The sequence below is a fragment of the Chinchilla lanigera genome, unplaced genomic scaffold (assembly GCF_000276665.1).
Source record: "Chinchilla lanigera isolate Chin_1 unplaced genomic scaffold, ChiLan1.0 scaffold00086, whole genome shotgun sequence".
Taxonomy (NCBI): Eukaryota; Metazoa; Chordata; class Mammalia; order Rodentia; family Chinchillidae; genus Chinchilla; species Chinchilla lanigera.
The window spans coordinates 3585799-3605940 of NW_004955487.1; positions in this window are offsets into that span (position 1 = coordinate 3585799).

The following is a 20142-nucleotide window of genomic DNA, read 5'->3' on the forward strand; positions in this document are numbered from 1 at the left end:
CACGACCTTGCGCTTGCCAGGCAGGCGCTTTTGCCGCTGAGCTAAATCCCCAGCCCCTCTATTTTACATTTTGAATCTTACTTACTCTTCCAGCTTCTTACACTAGAGAGACAATATGATGTTTATACTTGTGGATCTGATTTATTTCACTTATGAGTGTGGTCTCTAGTTGCATCCCTTTACCTATGAGTCTTAAGTTTATCCTTCTTTATAGGTGATTAGTACTCCATTGTATTAAAATATCATGTCTTCTTAATCCATTCCTCAGTTGATGGGCCTTTGGGTTGTCTCCAAGATTTAGCTATTACAAACTGAGTTGCCACAAACATTAGTGCACATATATCTCCATGGTAGGATGTTTTTCATTCTTCTGGGAAGATACCAAGAAGGGGAATACCTAGGTCAAATGGTACCTCTAGTCCTAGTTTTTGAGGAATCTTCACAGAGTTTCCACTGTGGTTGCACTAGTCTACACTCCCACCAACACTGGAGAAAGGTTTCTTTTTCACCATAGTCCCTCCAGCATTTGTTATTGGTTGATTCCTTAATGATAGCCATTCTTTCTGGGGTGAGATGAAATCTTAGTGTTGTTTTAATTTGTTTCTCTCAAGTAACCAAAGATGTTGAACATTTTACCATATACTTACTTGCTATTTGTCTTTTTTTATAGGAGAAGTTCATATTCATCTCAGATGCCCATTTTTGAATTGGGTCTTTGAATTTGGGGGGCCTGATTTTTTTCAGTTCTTCATCTATTCTAAACAGAACTCCTTTGTCTGAGGGACAGTTGGCTAAAATTTTTCCCCAGTCTGTGTGCTGTCTTCACTCTGTTGGTGATTTCATTTGATATGCAAAACTTTTTAATAAGATGAGATCCCTGTTGTGGATTCTTTGTAGTATTTCCCCTGCAGTTTGGTTTTTGTTCAGAAACTCCCTGCCTATGCTTATATCTTCAAGATTTCTACCTATTTTTCTCTTCCAGTAGATTTAGTGTTTCTATTTTAATGTTTAGATCTTTGTTACATTTTGATTTTAGTTTAGGGCATAATGATAGATATGGGTCTAGTTTTAGTCTTTGGTATGGTGCTCGCTTTGGCAGCACATATACTAAAATAGTCTTTGGCATGTGGAAAGCCAGTTTTTCCAGCACGGTTTATTAAAGAGGCTTTCTTTCTTCCATTGAACATGTTTGGCCCATTTGTCAAAGATGAGGTAGCTAAGTGTGTTTGTAGTTGTTTCTGAATGTTCTAATCAGTTCCACTGTTCCTCAGGTCTGTTTTCTTGCCAGTACCGTGCAAATTTATCACAGTAGCCTTGTAGTAGGGGAGGTTGACTCTTCATGAACAGGTGTGCCTGCTGCTGCTCTCTTCCCCCATGAACACGAGACTCCAGATTGATCAGCATTTGAATACAGTCTTGCACCTGAGACTCTCCAGGGAGCCTTCAGCATTGCACCAGGGCTACATTCTTGGTCCCTCTTGTGCTGAGATTTCCAGTTCTAGGACTGAGCAGCTGTACAATTGCTGGTTCTCCTGCCTGCAGATGATCATTGCTGGACTATCAGCTCCTAATTATATAAATCAATAAATTCCCTTCATTGACTCAGTACACTTCCAGACTGTCCATTCTCAACACAGAACAAGCTTACCATGTACATTACTACTGGACTAAAACCACAGAAGTAGCACCCACAGTGGTGACCAAAAGCTGCCCTCTTATAATCCTCATACCTGTTACATCTTACACCTACTCACCACACATCAGCCACACTAGGTTTTGCTGCCCGCAATTTAGGATGCTGGCTGAGGCTGACTTCCCAGTTATACAATGGCGAACTCTTTGACATTGCCCTGGCAGCTTTGTTCAGTTGCATTTAAAATTGCAATTAGTTTCCTACAAATATTCCCAATCCCATACACCTTTTTCTCCACTTTCTTTCTATTCCTCTACTACTTGTACTTCTCAGAAATTTAACTTACATGTTTTCCTTTCTTTCCCAGCCTGTCATCCCAGAGAAAATACAAATTTGCAGAGTGAGGAAAGAATATGCTTTACTTCACTGGTTTGAAGTTGGAGTTCCAGGATTATAGCAATCAAACAATAGGGTCACAAGAAATATTTTGAATAAATCAGGAAAAGTGCTTTGTTTGAATTGATTCATTGAATTCTCACAACAACCTAGGAAAAAGGTACTGTATGGTTACATTTTATAGCCAAGAAAACTGAAGTTGAGGGAAGTTATGCGTATAGCCATCATGACCACATAGCTGGATGTAACAAATCAGGAATTCAGAACAGGGTCTGTTGGCCTCGAGAGCTCAGAAAGGACTTCCTGCATTTCTCTAGGTCTCTGGGTCAGAAATTTGCAGACTTTGCATGGAATTCAAGCAACCCTTGGCTTTTCTCTTCCTAATTTCATAGGTAAATACAGCAAAGTATTAGGCCTTTAGTATCAATAAATACCCAGAGACAAGTCAGTGAGTTAGGATATGGGGCAAAATGCAGAAGCTAGGTATGGGAAGAGGCCTGCAAGTCTCCAGTCTTTGACACAAAAACATCCAGCCTCATGCATCCTACATTTGTTCCATCAGGCAGTGACAGGCACCCAGGGAAAGAACCTGGGGTGGAAGCTCTGGAAGCAATGCCCACGGAGATACCTGTGCACTGACAGTTTAAAAGAAAGAAAGAAGACCAAGGTATCTACCGATGAGCCCAATCGTAGCACAGTGTCATCCAATGGAAAATAGACCAAAATTATAGTTCTTATATTTCTAAATTAATGTAGCTGGATTCCACAAACTCTGTTGCTTAAAAATAGCAATGAACACAGAAATTTAGTTGGAAGATGGTGTGGAGTTGGCATCTGGGTTTGTCTTCTGCTATGGATTCCACTGCACTCATAGGAAATACAAAACACATTCAAGCTGGAAGCACTTTCCAGGGCTTCCTGAAAGCTTACATATTTTTTGTGTTTAAAAGAGAGGAAGTTTTGTTATTATTTGAATAGAGTTAATTTATGAAAACCAGCTGAAGCATCCGGTATGGGTTTGTAAAGTGCGTATTGAATCAGAGCATTGTAAGCTCAGGTGTGTGCAAATCACACCATTGCAAAGAAATCATTCATTTCCATCCAGAAAATAGCACAGCCAATTGTCATGTGCAAATATTCAATGATGTTTTTAAAAGATATGGTGATATATTAATATTTGCTAATTCCAATTATAAGTAAAAAGATATTTTCATCTCTTTGAAGCAAGAAAGGGGTTTATGCAAACTTCCAAATGCCCTAGATCATTAACTTCCTTCCAGCAATAAAAAATTCCAAGCTCACTGATCAAGAGCATTTGGCTGGAAAGCACAGCCTTAAGCTCTTTTGCTACCCAGACAAAACAAATCCCATCTGGGCACAGCACTGCTGAGTGTTTTCAGAGGCGCTGGACAGCCCTTCTCTTCTTCCTTCCTTCCTCCCATCAGCCCACCAGTAACAGCCAATCAGGATGCAAGGGGACCCTGGAGGACAAATGAGAGGCCTCCTGACAGCCCCCAGTGCTCCAAAATCTGAAGCCTGACTCCCAAACCTTCTCAAGCTCCAGGGCCCCTTTGAAGTATCAAAAATCATCCTACATGCCTCATAATGATTTCTACCCTAGTGATAGGCATGGATGGACAAAATAGATGACAAAGAATTATTTGGAATCTAGTAATAATTGTACATGGTCATATACTTTTCAGTGCTATCACAATCTCAATATGGTTTCAAAGAGAGTAGAAGACAGAGGTGAAAGAATTGTTCCACTGAAAGACAGTGTCTGCCACACTTTCAAAACCAACAGATACCACAGCCACTCGTCGCCTACTTCTCCTCCCAGTGCAGGGACCCAGCCCTAAGAGCACAGGCAGAGGTACATCTCAGGAAGGAAAACAAAGGGATCGAGGAGCTCCGGTGCAATGTATGACCTTCCTTTTGGCATATTTTTAGCTGCTGAGGTTAAATGTCTTGGGGAGGGAGATAGAATACAAATAGATCTATACTAGCAGGACTCACTTCTTTGTCCCTTTCATCTATTTATACTATGCCCAACCTAAAATAAATTATATATATTAGGAAGTCTGACCCCTTTCGGAGACTGACTAGAAACAAATTTAACCATCGATGCCTTCAGCTTCTGTAGATACCTTCACTGCCCGCAAGGGTGTGGCACCTTGGATGCTCCCACCCTGGCAGGCTTCCCTCTCTCCAAAGGCCAGTGTTTGTGGGGTGAGCATGAGTATGGCTATCAGGGTGCTGGAGCCCCAGTTCAAGAGATCAAGGAAATTATGGATGAGCAGTAACAGGCAGTTCTCACATTTTAAAATAAAGATAACTAGAAATATGCTCTAGGGAAGAATATTAAAAGTGTTTATGTGTGTAGTGAAACATAGAAAATAAACAATTTTCTGTGGGTTTCCCAAATTGTATTTATAGATGACAGGCAACTCTCAGTAATTGCCACTATGATATTCATTGCAGATGCAAAAGCAAAGCTACAAATTGAATGCCTTTAATAATCAGCACCCATAGTTCTTCCTGAGCTTATGGTTTATATATTGGTAGCAAAAGGATGGAACAAACAACAAAAATAAAATACTACAGGCTTCCCTTAAGATCATAATCCAGCTAATTCAGTGGGGATTTGTTGGTTTAAAATAGAAAACTATAGAACTTGGTTGTATGATCTGGGCCTTAAAGATAATGACAACTTAAATGCATCCAAATATAGGCTCTGTTGGATTTTATAAAACTGTCTAGTAAACTTTTTTGCTGAGTGTCTCCCTTTGCTTTCCCTTTCCTGTATTTCTCCTCAAAAGGCAGCTGTTTTGGAAAAAAATACACTGAAGACTATTGTTTAGAGTGTTTTTTGGTTTGGTTTGGTTTGGGTTTTTTTGTACCGGAAATTGAACTCAGGACCTTGTGCTTGCCAGGCAGGCATTTATGCCACTGAGCTATATCCCCAGCCTGTTTAGAGTGTTTTGAAATGAGTGGACCAAAGAAGTTTGTGTGTGTGTGCATGTGTGAACTGTGTGTGTGTGTGTGTGTGTGTGTGTGTGTGTGTGTGTGTGTGTGTGTGTGAGAGAGAGAGAGACAGAGACAGAAACAGAGACAGAGAGAGAGACAGAGAGGGAAGAGGAAGAGTAAAAGAGTATGTGTGTTTCAAAACAAAGAACACTAAAAGCAAGAGTGTATTCCAAAATCCTCCTAAATGTTCCTGGCTGTATTCACCCTAGTTCTAAGCTCTGTCTGGACTACAGTACAAGAAGGCTAATGCCATCATTCTGTTGTCCTTTCCATTCATAGAGCCTGTTCTATGACATGTGTTTAAATAATTTAATTTATGGATCATATGCTGAGCAGATTCAGTAAAAGAGCAGGAATCCCATGAATCTTAATGTCTGTCACTTTACCATAAGTCTCTCTCCGTTAAGAAGCAGGATTTGCTGGTCTTTAAGAAAAAAAAAAAATCCTCAAAAGTCTGTAGCCTACAGCCGCTGGTGATAATAGCTAGATTAGTTTGCATTAAATGCTCCCATAAATGATGTGCAAAAGTGCTATTATTTCTGAAGATCTTTGGGATGATTTGGAACCGCATTAACTCAGCTAAAACAAAGAGGAGCAGACATTTTAATTTACATTGTAATTTCACATTGAATAAAGTTGAACCAGCTAGAAACAATGATAGACAAAAGCCGGTCCTAATTGTTAAGTGTGGGTTTCATCATTAGAATTCCTTCTTGAAGAGAAATGACAGTGTATCAGCCCAGTGTCCTCACCCATTTATTTGAGAAGCACTGGAAAATAGAAAGAGCTTTCTAGGTCTAACAAAATGCATTTAGCACCTACTGTGAACTCCTTCTTGTGCCAGGTGGATGGGGAAAAGAGGAGCTAAGAGCTTTGGGAATCCAGGGAAGGAGGAGAATCCATAAATGATGGAAGACTAGAGTTTTATATATAATCACATGTGAACTATCTAGAATCATTACTTTGTCACTGAGTACATATACAATAAAATCTCCATCAGAATGTCTAAGGGATTCCTTCTGAATGAAGCCTATTTTAAAATGCTGTTTGAACTCATATTAATGAAGGAAAGCCATACAGAGATCAAAGTATGTTCACATTGTTATACATTTGCCACCATTATTTATGCAAGGAATATTTTCATCTAGCAAAGCTGGGACTCCTTAGTCATGAAACTAACTGTCCACCCTGCTCATCCCTCGGCCCTGGCAGCTGTCATCCACTTCCTGTCTCTGAACTTGAGTGCTCCAAGAAGCTCCTAGGGTAGAACCAGACAGTACAAGGGCTGATCAAAATAAACCATGAGTGTTAAGATTTGAAAATTTATTACAGTAAAAGATTCATTGCTGTGAATTCCCCCTCAAAGTCCTTCCCCTCACTTGGAACACATGTGTCCTATGGTTTTTGCCACACTCTGAAGCAGGTCTGAAAGTCCTCTTTAAATGACATGGAAAATACTGTAGACATAGGACTCAAAGAATTTTTCCTCTGGATTCTCTGACACCCGCAACTGCACCGAGAAATATGATAAGGAAGCCCTTTGTCAGTCCAGGAGATACCCAAAAACAACCAATGCATCCACAGCCCTTCTTTAACCAGGAATCAATCCTCCAGCACCTACCATTCACCAATAACTTCTTGCTGCAAATGAAGTACTGGTTCTCATGCTTTCTCAAAAGCTGTGCAACTTACACATTTCATCCTCCACCAAATACCCTTCAATGTACCCCTTCAGAGATTAGTTGGCTTCCAAGGCAATAAAAGCACAGGTGGTTCCCTGGCCCACTCAGTCTTTAAGACTGCCTTTAAGAAAAGCTCCCAAAGTTGCTAATTAATACCAAGTGTCAGGAGAACTATTAGGAACTGAGAAAGCCTAAAAAAGGTAAGGAGCAGTAAGGTCAAATGGAAAGAAAGCTGGACCCGGGATACACATTTTATTTCAAGTTTTCTAATTAGCTTGCTGGGTGACCTTGGGCAAATTTCTTAATCTCTCTCCCCTTGAGTTCTTCCCACTACAAAAAAGAGGGAAAATGGTATTTACCAACTGGCTACCTCCCCACTGTATTGCAAAGATTAACAGGATACAGTCTACAAAGTGCCTTGAGCCCTATCTGAAATGTGCTACAGAATCAACTTTTTGTGTGTTAAGTGGGCACACTCAGAATCTTTTTCCTATCATGTAGTTGATGTAACATCACCCTACATCTCTAACTACATAAAATGTTCACATACCTGCATGAACACCCTTACCCTAACCCTATCCATTAAGCCCATTTTTAATCCACCGACTGGGATTTCTCGGCTCTGCTTAGTTAGATAAACCTTCACGAACATGATTTTTGATCCACTTCTTCTTTAGTAACTATATTAAAATACATTTCTCTACAAGTTAAATGTGGGGGAAACGTAATAAATAAAATTAAAAGCTGCCTGAAATAAAATGTTCCCTTTTTCCTGTTACTCAATATTTTATATATCTGAAACCTTCAACTGGCTTTAATTAAATGGGCAAATGCTTGCTTCCATTTTTGTGGATTAAACAGTAGCCTGTCTTCCCAGTTTGTCATAGGCCTTGTTCTTATCTTTTTATTTTTAATGCGCTGCTACAAACAAAGATTTGTGTAGCCCGATGAGCCACTCTCTCCTCAATTTTTTCAACAGGGAATAAAAGTGTCACCTAATGGCAAGAATTTACAAACATTAGTCTGCAATTGAGATCTTCAAAAGCTAACCTGTTGATAATGAAAAGCAAATTCCAGAGAGGGAGGGAGGCAGGGAGGAGAGAGAGAACAGCAGTTCGCAATAGGGCATCTGTGTGAGACCTCGACATTGTTGCTGTGGTTTTGAGACTCAGACACACAGGCTTCGCTGCTTCTGGCTGCCTTTACTGAAGAGATTATAACCACCTGCAGGTCCTGGTAGTTGTCCTTTGTCAGGACCACTGAAGACTCGGCCAGGCACAAACACTCCCCACTGAACCAGGAAATTGGGTCTCCAGGATGGGTTGGACAAGGACTTTAAAGAGCACTAATCAGGCCAATTGAAATGATCCTCTTTCTTCAGAAAATTAGATTACCATGGAAAATGCATTTCAGAAAGACGGCTATTGAGGCTGCTTCCTTGGCAGAGTGTCTTTGATTTTCCATACATGTCTGTAATCCCAACCCAACACCCTTCTCCCTGAACACCTACCATTGAGCAGAAATTAATGCAAAGAAGACTAAGAAAACCATACAAAGAATCAATGAATCGAAGAGTTGGTTCTTTGAAAGATTAAATAAAATTGACAAGCCCTTAGCCAACCTTACCAAAAAAGGAAGGAAAAAACTCAAAAAACGTGCAATTAGGCATGAAAAGGGCAAAATCACAATGGATCTTTCAGAAATCCAGAAGATCATCAACACCTACTTCAAGAACATTCACTCTAATAAGTTGGAAAAAGCAGAAAAATGGACAGATTCCTAGATGCATATGAACTTCAAAGTTAGATCAAGAAGACATAAAAATTCTAAATAACCCAATATGTCAATGAAATTGAAAATGTAATTAAAATTTTACCAACAAAGAAAAGCCCAAGTCCTGAAAGATTCACAGTTGAATTATATAAGATATTTCGAGAAGATCTAATGCCACTACTCTTCAAACTCTTTAATGAAATTGAAAGGGAAGCAATACTCTTAAATTCATTTCTGAAAACAAGTATTACTATGGTACCAAAACCAGAAAAGAACCCAACCAGAAAAGAGAACTACAGGCCAGGCTCCCTAATGAACACAGATGCAAAAATCCTCAATAAGATACCACAAATAGAATACAGCAAATCATCAAAAAGATTATATACATCATGAGCAAGTAGGATTCATTCCAGGGATGCAGGGATCATTCAGCATACTCAAATCAATAAACATAATACACCATATTGACAGAGCCAAAAACAAAAATCACATGATCATCTCAATAGATGCAGAAAAAATCATTTGACCAAGTCCAACACCCATTTATGATTTTAAAGAAACCCTAAAGAAAATTAGAATACATGGCTTTTACCTCAGTCTGATAAAAGCCGTGTATGACAAGCCAATAGCCAACATCATACTAAACATTCAAAAGCAGAAATCTTTCATTTTAAAATAGGAACAAGACAACAATATTCATTATCACTACAATACAATACAGTTCAATACAGTTCTGGAAACACTAGCCAGAGCAATTAGACAAGAAGAAGAAATGAAAGGAGCAAAGATAGGAAAGGAAGAAGTTAAATTGTCAGTATTTGCAGATGATGTGATACTGTACATAGAAGACCCCAAAGATTCCACCAAAAGACTTCTAGAGTTAATAACCAGGTTCTGTCATGTGTAAAGTGAACATGCAAAAATCAATAGCCTTCTTGTATAAAAATAAGAAACTTGCTGAGAGAGAATTTAGGGAAACTGCACCATTCATAAAAACAAAAAAAATTTAGGAATCAATCTAACAAAAGTAGTAAAAGATCTATACATTAAAACTACAGTACTCTGAAAAAGAAGATCAAAGAGGATACCAAGAAATGGAAAGATACCCCTTGCTCTTGGATAGGAAAAACAAACATAGTAAAAATGACCATACTTCCAAAATTGTTGTGCACATTTCATGTAATTCTGATCAAAATACCACTAGCATACCTCATGGAACTAGAGAAAACACCTAAAATTCATTTGGAACCAGAAGAGACCTAGAATAGAAAAAACAATTCTAGGCAACAAAGGCAAGGCAGGGAGCATCACAATCCCTGACTTCAAATTATACTACCAAGTTGCAGTGATAAAAACAGCACGGTACTGGCAAAAAGAAACCAAACCAGAGGATCAGTAGAACAGATTAGAAGATACAGAAACAACTCCAAACATGTTTAGCCACCTTATCCTTGACAAATGGGTCAAACGTGTTCACTGGAAGAAAGATAACCTCTTTAATAAGTGGTGCTGGAAAAACTGGCTCTCTATATCCTGAAGACTAAAACTAGACCCATGTCTATCACCATGCACTAAACTAAAATCAAAATGGATCAATGATCTAAATATTAAAACAGAAACACTAAACCTGCTGGAAGAAAAAATAGGTAGAGCTTTTGAAGACAGTGGTGTAGGCAAAGACTTTATGAACAAAACCCCAATGGCACAGGAAATATTGTAAAAGAATAACTTGATCTCATCTATTAAAAAGCTTTTGCACAACAAATCACCAAAAGAGCAAATAGAAAACCCACAGAGTGGGAAAAAATCTTAGCCAATTGTTCTTCAGACAAAGGACTAACATCTAGAACATATAAAAAACTGAAAAAAATCAGACCCCACATTTAAAGACCCAATCTATAAATGGGCATCTGAAATGAATAGATGCTTCTCAGAAGAAGAAATACAAATGGAAAGTATGGGAAAGTATGTGAAAAAAATGTTCACCATCACTGGTGATACGAGAGATGCAAATTAAAACAATGCTGAGATTCCATTCTCTAGAAAGAATGGCTATCACCAAGAAATCAACCAATAATAAATGCTGGCAAGGTTATGGGGGAATAGGAACCCTTCTCCACTATTGAAGTGTAGACTGGTGCAACCACAATGGAAATCAGGGTCGAGATTCTTCAAAAAACTAGGATTGAAGGTACCATTTGACCCAGCTATTCCCCTTCTTAGTATCTACCCAAAAGAATTCGAAGCATCATAGCATAGTGATATATGTGCACTCGTGTTTGTAGCAGCTCAATTTATTATAGCTATGTCTTGGAAACAACCCAAATGCCCATCAACCAAGGCATGGACATAAAAAAGATGTGGTTTTTATACAAGAGAGTACTATTCAGACATAAAGAAGGAGAAACTTGAGACATTTCTTCATAAATGGATGTACCGTGAGAACATACTCTTACATGAAATAAATGAGACACACATGTAAATATCACATTGTCTCTCTGGGGTAAGTAATCGAAGGTATAAATGAGAGTCAAATTGTACAACAGATATTGTGAAATAGGAAGAAATTGTTCAAAAGGAAAGAGGAATGGGGAGAGAAAGGGAAAAGAAAAAATGAAAATAAAAGGATAAAGTTTTGCAAATAGTGAGGGGGGAAGGGGTTGAAGGGAGGGGAGGGGAGTGGGAAAAAGAGGAACTAAGATATATCATGTACAGGTACAAGTTCCCTATGATGAATGTGATCATTATGTATATTAAACTGTACTAATAAGCTTCATCAAAAAAAGATTAAAGAGAACAAGGAAAAGTGAATAGAAGGAAGATACCAGCAGGACAATATCAAGCCTGTTTCCCTGAAAATAAGACCTAACTGGACAAGATCAAAAATGCTAGCCCCAGTCAGCCTATCCTTGCCTTATCTGCCTTACAAAGTAGCCACCAAGCAAGAGAATAGTGAGGTATAATCTTCGGCACTATCCAGGTGTGGTGGTGCACTCCTGTAATCCCAGCACTCAACAGGCTGAGGCAGGAAGGTCACTGTGAGTTTGAGGGTTACATAGTGAAAAAAAATGCTTGACATGATCCTGGGCATCACCAAGGCAAGGACCGATGTTCATTTTTCAAGCGGGTCTTATTTTCAGTGAAATGTGATACCAAATACAGAAAACAGGAGTCCTGGAAGAGTAAGAGAGAGCAGAAAATACAATGCAGTTATGCCTGGAACTTTCCCAAATTTGTTGGAAAAATATTAATATGCAGATACAAGAGTTTCACTAGATCTCAAGTAGGAAAACTCAGCACACGATACATTTAGACTAACATTGTGAGAGCCAAAGTAAAGATATCTTGGGATCACTAAAACAAAGTGAGTTCTGGAAGAACGATAGCCTCTTTAATAAACGGTGCTGGAAAAATTGGCTTGCCACCTGCCAAAGACTGAAAATAGACTCAAGTCTATCATCATGCAACAAACTCAAGTCAAAATGGATCACAGATCTCAATATTAAAACAGAAACACTAAATCTATTGGAAGAGAAAGTAGGTAAAAACCTCAAAGACATAGGGGTAAGCAGAGAGTTCATGAACAAAAACTAAACTGTATGGGAAACACTTGAAAGAATCAATACCTGGGATCTCATCCTACTGAAGAGTTTCTGCACATCTAAAAAAATCACCAGCAGAGTAAAAAGAAAACCCACAAACTGGGAAAAACATTTAGTTGACTGTGCCTCAGACAAAGGGCTTCTATGTAGAACATATAAAGAATTAAAAAATATCAGCTCCAAATTCAAAGGCCCAATCCAAAAATGGGCAGCTGAGATGAATACACACTTCTCAGATAAAGAAATACAAATGGCAAATAAATACATGAAAAAATGTTCAACATCATTAGTCATTCGAGAAATGCAAATTAAAACAACATTGAGATTCCACCTTACTCCAGTAAGAATGGCTAGCATTAAGGAATCAACCAATAACAAATGCTGGCAAGGCTGTGGAGAAATAGGAACCCTTCTCCACTGCTGGTAGGAATGCAGACTGGTGAAACCACTGTGGAAGTCAGTTTGGAGATTCCTCAGAAAACTAGGACTAGAGGTCCCATTCAACCCAGCTATCCCCCTGCTGGGTATTTTCCCAGAAGATCTAAAAACATCATATCACAGCGATATATGTGCACCTATGTTCATAACAGCACAATTTGTAATTGCTAAATTGTGGAAGCAACCTAAATGTCCACCCACCGAGGATTGGATAAGAAAATTGTGGTACTTTTATATAATGGAATATTACTCAGCTATAAAGAAAGATAAACTCAGGGCTTATATAAGTAATTGGTCACAACTAGAGACCATACTCATAAGTGAAATAAATCAGACCTGCATGTGCAAGTACCGCATTGTCTCACAGTGTAAAACCTGAAAGAGTTAATATAAACTCGGAGGTATGATAGACCTTGTGAAATGATAGGAAAATGCTCAAGGGTAAAGGGCAACTGGGATGTAGGAAAAGAGAAGGGAAAGAAGGAGAAATTTTATATATATGTATATACAGGATAGTTAACATAGTTGATCTACTGTCTTCCATTTCATTGCTGAAAGCAACTGTTAATGAGTCCTTGATTGATCAACATTGCATGCCTCTATTTGTTTTCATGAGAAACCACTTTGAAGATATCAATATGTAATACAATAAGCATTGTTACTTTCCTGCCACTTTGTTTGTAGTTCTGTATTGTTTGCATTGTTCTTTTGCTATTTTGTAAAAGGTTGTCTGTCTGTTAATGTTTTCCTCCTTTTATTTTTAAAATTTAAAAAAAAGGGAGTTATCACAAACACGGGAGACATGATTTAATTAGTGGCTGATTGCTCTGCAGGAAGAGTCGAGACTCAAATAGGACTTTATGAATCCAACATGTCCTCAAGGGTCATGTACTACAACAGTGATGGTGAACCTTTTAGAGATGAATACCCAAACTGCAACCCAAAGCCCACTTGCTTATCACAAAGTGCCAACATTGCAATTAAACCTGAATACTGAGGTTTTAGTTTAAAGAAAAACAATTCATACATTAACACCCTTTGTCTTAAAAGGGAAATAAATAACATGTGTGCCGTAGGTTTTGCCACTGCTGCTCGACAGATGTACCCCAGATGTCCCAGCAGTCACAGCAGCCTGTCCATACAGCCAACCACTGGAATCATTCCAAATATACATCAATTCATAAATTATAAACAAAATATAGTATACCAGCGATAACTATTTAGGAATAAAAAGTAATGAATAGCTCTAATCTAGCTGGGTCTCAAAAAAATACAATAACATGTTGAAGAAGCCAGGCAGATCCGCAAAATACTACATATTGTATGATTCTATTCATGCAAAATTTTTAAAACAGCAAGTCTACAGACACACAAAGAAGATCAAAGATGGCTTGATGCTGGCCGGGTAAGAATGGGCTACATGAGGGATTTACAAAAAAATCATTCAGTTGTACCCTTGCAATACATAAAACTGTAGCATGTAAATTAAATTTTTTCAAAGTTAAAATTATTTAAAGTGAGTAAAGATCATTACCAAAAGACCTCTTTATGTGGGACTCTCATAATTACATCTATCTGTCATTGAATAATGAACCAAAAGTCTTTTTATTCCCTAGAATGTATTTTCAAGAAAGATGATAACAGTCGGGCATGGTGGCACATGCCTGTAATCCCAGCACTCGGGAGGCTGAGGCAGGGGGATTTTTGCTAGTTGGAGGCCAGCCTGGGCTACAAAGTGAGCTCAAGGCCAGCCAGAACTGCATAATAAGACCCTGTCTCAAAAAGCAAAAAAAAAAAAGAAAGAAAGGTGATATTTTAGAGCTTCAGTTTCCCCTGCTATAAGTCAAATCTCACCCCCACCACAGTGTATAAGGTAGAAGATTGTTTTTCCACCCACTTTCTCAGCTGCTAATCCACTCAGCAGATGCATGTTAGGTGTGAGAGTCACTGTGTGGAGTTAGAGGGGCAATGCTGACAACACAAGCTCTGGTTCCTGCCCTCATAGACCTTGGAGGAGAATGAGAACTACATGAAGATCTGCAGAAAACTGTCATGCACAGACAGAAGTGACTGCTACTGCGGAAACAGTTGGTGTTGGAAATAGCCATGCATTGGAACCCTTTTATGACACAGGAAAATAACATTTTCCACTGTACCCAAGAACACCTCAATCTTTCTGTGAGAAATCAGCATTGAGATCTCTTGACCTAAGACTCCCAAAGACCAGAAAGACCCACCAGAGACAGTAACAAGGGATATAGAATAGGACTTTCTCATTATCTGGGCTCTGGACAGGGAAACTCATGGAGAGCTCCGGCACAGACATGCCCAAGTCCTACTGTCCCATACATGCTGGCTGGTCTCCTACTGAGGGGAGACCAAAAGTGACAGTGCAAGAGAGCACAGTGCTTAATCTACCATAGGAAAGAGACTAGGTCCACCATTACTGTATGACTTCGGGGCATGAGGGACAGACTGGCTCCTTCATACTGCTGTGCCCACTTCTTTAAAATGGCCATATTGTCCCGTGTCCCTCTGTCTGCAGGTTTTAGGTTCTAGAATGAGCTGTCACTCGGTGCGCCATGGAGTCACCTTGCCTGTGCTTTGCCTTGGCCTTTCCATTAAACCTCTGACCTGTGCCACTTAATCATCTCTCAGAGTTTGTGAGGAGCCCACTGGAAGGAAAGTCTTAAGCACAATGCCAGCTTTGCCTTTTCTTCTAAGAAATGAATTCCTAAGTTACTTTTCTCACCACACATTCATTTATTTATTCAATGCTTGTTTAGTGAGTGAGATTTCCATGCACCAAGCACACAGTGATATTTACTCTCCTGGAAGGTACAGACAGCAACAGGGCACAGGTGGGGACCAGACCATCATACTACGCAGGGTTATGAAGCAAGAGGAGTGTTCCTAGAAAAAGACATCCCAGCCTTCCAAGACTACCTGAGAGGAACAGGTCCTGCTGCTCAGTGAGGGGTAGAGCTCCTGAGAAGCCAGCCCATGAGCTGAGTTCTAGCTAAGGAGCAGGGTGACTGCACAGATCTGGTTGACCATAGAGGGATCAGGGATCAGGTGAGGGAGGAGAAAGCAGCCAGGCACAGAGGACAGAAGGAGCTGATACATTTGAGCAGGAGGGGGCAGGACACTAGCAGGCACTGGATAGCAAATATAGGCAGTCACAAGGGGACAGTGGATGGAGAGTGGCAAGAGGGACAGAGCCACATGAGCCTCGGTCCATACCTTGACCTTCATCTGCCTGCAGCTGAGACTTCAAATCACACAGGCTTGCACTCAACCAGTGCAAATCATCACCACTTATTCCTGCTGCTCAGAGTCCCAGCTACTGAAGCAGCATCGTAAATCACCTAGCGCTCACTGTGCAGATGAGGAAATGAAGCCAGAACCACTTTCACAGAATGTGAATTCAGCAGTCACACAGTCTGGGCCTCCTGATTCCGGTCCAAAGCTCTCAGCCCTGAACACCTTGTGGATGTCTCTTTTTTCACAATGTCAGATGATGCTGTGGAAGATAAACTTTATTTCTATGGCAAACCTCATTGTAATACAATTATTCGTTTATTTAATAAATATTTATTAAGCATGTATGTGCTGGGCTCTGTGCTTAACAAATCATGAAATTTTAATCATGGTGTGCATAGACAAGTGTGGGGACATGCGGATGCATATTGTTCTCGTTTCTACTCTCATTGACTGTGGATTTGATATAGACGGTTGCCCCAAAATTCCATACGATGGCCCTGTTCTTCCAGTTTTCACAGTGCCACTGATGATCCCTGGAGAAGGTTGTTATTTCACAAAACACAGGCCTAAAAAGTAACTTGGAATCTTTTGTTAAGGAGTCTCTGTATCCCTTTGTTATAAAAATAATGTTTATTCGCTATAAGAAATAATTCATATGTACAAAAACACAAAGAATAAAAGATACACCTCCAATCTTATCACACAGAGGCAAGTACCAATTATATGTTGTGTATTTTTTAGATGTTTATCCCCTAGGCAAAGATTTCTTCAGATGATATCTTAAGGGTTATCGAGCTTTATATGTTTACAGTAGCGTTTCTCAATCTTATAAAAAAAAAAACTCATGGTAAACAACATTTTATCTTCCAAATAACAAACAAATAAAATGGTCACATCTCTAGACTTTTTTTCATGTTTTGCAATCAAAGCAACAAATGCATTGTTCACAGAGCTCTCAGCCCACATGTGATGGCAGGAACATTTGCATTGCTTTCCACATACAAGATAATTAAATAGCCTTGGTCATGCTATTGCCTAAAAGTGATTATTTCCCCATATCCCACAAATACAAAAACTTGAGCTGGGTGTGGTGGTGCACACCTGCAATCCTAGCACATCGGAGGCTGAGGTAGGAGGGTTGCCACAAATTTGAGATGAACAGGAAGAATATTAATATTGATTGAGCACCTGTTCTGTGCACAGCCCTGCGCATTGTATTGTACATCCTTTCATCTGCTCCAGGGCAAGGTCCCCATGATCATGGTGCTATTGCACAGAGGAGGGTATGAGGCCAATGTGGCAGTGGGACTTCCCTGCGTCACATATGTTTGACTGTGGGTGGACTGCAGGCTGGTTTCCGAGCCTGGCTCTGAAACTGTCTTGGGCTTGCACAGGTAGTAAAAGGAAGGAATTCACAATCATTCCTTCGGGATATGTTCCCAGAAGCCAAATTCCTACCACAGAAACATTCCTCCAAAGAACTTTACTGCCATCCTCCCAGTTGCACTCCAGTTAGGAGGGTGTGGGAGGACCGTGGGTGTGGGGCTGTCTGCCTGTCTTCATCTCCCAGTTGTGAAAGAGCTACATTCTTCAGAGTTGACCACTACCCTTCTGAAGCAATATTTAAAGTAACTGTCAGGAGTTTGGTACAGGTTCTATCGGCATAGCCATTGTCCATGTGGTCCCTGGTAACCCTGTGGATTGTACAGTCAGACCTGATCACTCACCTCTGTGTGGCCACAGCAGGCAGCGTCCAGGGACAGGAAGGAGAAAAGAGGCAGAGGAAGATGCTGGAAGTGCCCCTTAACAGGAAAAATAAGCCAATCTGGGGCTGAGTATCTGAAATCACGGTCATGTGGTCACGCGTTGTAGACTGGGGATCAGGAAGTGGGGAGCCCTGACTCTGCCTTCTGCAAAGTCCTAAGGCAGCAATTTGTGCCACCTTCTCTGCTGTCCAGAGAAGACTCTGAGCTGGACAGTAGTCTAGACAGAGGGCACGGTTCTGTCGGCTCCTGGGGAAACCCCAGTTCTCCCTTGGTGGAGGTCATTTGCTGTTTGAAACGAGTGACATTGTATAGTTCAGAGGAAAAAAGGAGAGGACATCAGTAAGCTCACTGCAAGCTTTAAGGGAATCAGACAACTCAGAAAATAGCACTTCAATACCAGTGAATCAAAAACAAATGTAGAACACTTTTCCGAAATTGCATGTGCAGTTTAAAAGCCAAAATGACAAATGCCTTGGGCGTCACACATTTTGTTGTCAATTTGAATATTAAAAGCAAATGTGCCTATGATGGCAGTCTTTCAGTAGGTATACAAACAATAAATAAATACATAAATAAATGCACTTAATTTTGTAACCAGGAGCAGGACTCCACTATATACCCCAACCTCATTTCTCTCCCTTTTGGCATTGAATTTGCCAAAATATCAATTTCTTCTAAAGATGGAACAGCCATGAACCTTACCTTGCTCATTTAGAAATAATTCAACTCTTACAAGGGTATTAGGTAATTGTGGAGCTCACATTTCTAGAATGCTTTGAAAATCTACTGTGCAGAACTGGCGGTGGACATCACTGCCAACTTTCTTTCTCCGATAAGTTAAGCGAATGTTAATGAGGTGCTGAGATCAGCACATGAAATACAGCAAAATCTTGGGTTGTGAGTAACTTGTTCTGTGAGTATTCCACAAGATAAGCAAACATTCCTAATAAATTTTAACTTGACGAGTGAGATGTCTAGCAATAAGAATAGAATATCACATGATGGCAAACCATCTCTCTCGCTCGCTCACTCTCTCTATATATATATATCTCTCTCTCTCACGATGGAATTGTGTGTTAATGTCTCCCAACAGCAAGAGATTATGAAGATCTCATGGCAGAAGAATCCCTCACTTTAAATGAAATTAGGCAGATGTGTAAAATGTGGGAAGCAGTGCAAAATTTTGTAGAAAACACCACCTGAACAAGGCTATAGCAGTTTGAGCAATGAATCTGTTTAAGGAAAATGCAATTACTCTTCTGCAAAATCCTCAAAAGGAGGCAAAAGCAAGTGTCATTGGACACATTCTTTGTTAAAGGTGCATAAAAAAAAAAAAAAAAGATTCCATGGAGCCAGTAGATAGCAGTGTTTCTGTTAGTGATAGTAAAAGTCATCCTACACAGTAACCCTCCTCTCTCTTGTCTCCCTCACACCAGCCATGGTTTTCAAAGGTAAGTGCTTCTGTTTATTTGTCTTTATGTTTTGTGTTTCCTTTATTATTTTGTACTATACAACAGTACCGTAATCATTTTCATATAAATATTTTGGGATTGTGGAATAAATCATATGAGTTTCCATTATTTCTTATGGGGATATTCATATTGATATACAAGTGATTTGGAGTACAAGCATGTTTCCAGGATGAATGATACTCACAAACAATAGCTTTACTGTATGTCATTTAAAGAAAATAAAACAAGAGTAAAAAACCTTGAGAGGTTAAACTGATTACTTGATAAGAATGGTCTCAACTGGGCACCTGGCACTGTTCTAGGGTCTGAGAACGTTTGCGAAGAATAACTTTGACTTAGGAATGTATGTCACTGGCCTAGCAATGCATAAAAGATAAGAGGATCCAATACATAAGTATATGGTTGGACAGTGTATGTGATCAAAAGTCAGAGCCCTGGGGTGTCTCCACAGTGTCCCCACATGAGGCCACACACTCCCAAATAAGGGAATGAAAACAAGTCTTGTGCCCCCACTTGGCCATAAGACAACAGTCATACGTTGTGATAGCACACAAAACATGCTCTTGGTAAAACTCAGGCAATGGAATGGAGGGACAGATGAACAAATGGGTAAATGAATGATTTTGTAGGGGTGCGTTAAAAACACACCCAGGTTAGGTGACATCCAGTGTGCCACCTCTCCCCACAAAGCACAGCAGGAGACCTCTTGTGTCTGTTTTGGTAATTTCTTCCATATTTTCTAACTTGTTCTTTATCTTCTTTTGTTATAGACCAAGAGTCACTTTTTAAATTTTCTAGACTTACACTTCCTTCCTTTCTCATATGTCCAAAGTATCATCAAGCACACCCTGTCACCGTTGTCTCGTAAGCACCTTTTATCCAAAATGATCTTCTTATTCCTTCCAGAATGCCTGGGTTATCTTGGATCTCAATAAAGTATTGCTCCTGGGCTCGAGTCTGTGCTTGCCCACACCGCCACGGTTCCCAGCTGAAACACGCAGAGAGAGCCAGGTATTTCCCAGCTACTCCCTGAGGGCAGCGCTTGCATCAGGACCCCGCCGCCCAAGCCCCAGGAACTTCTCTGGCTGC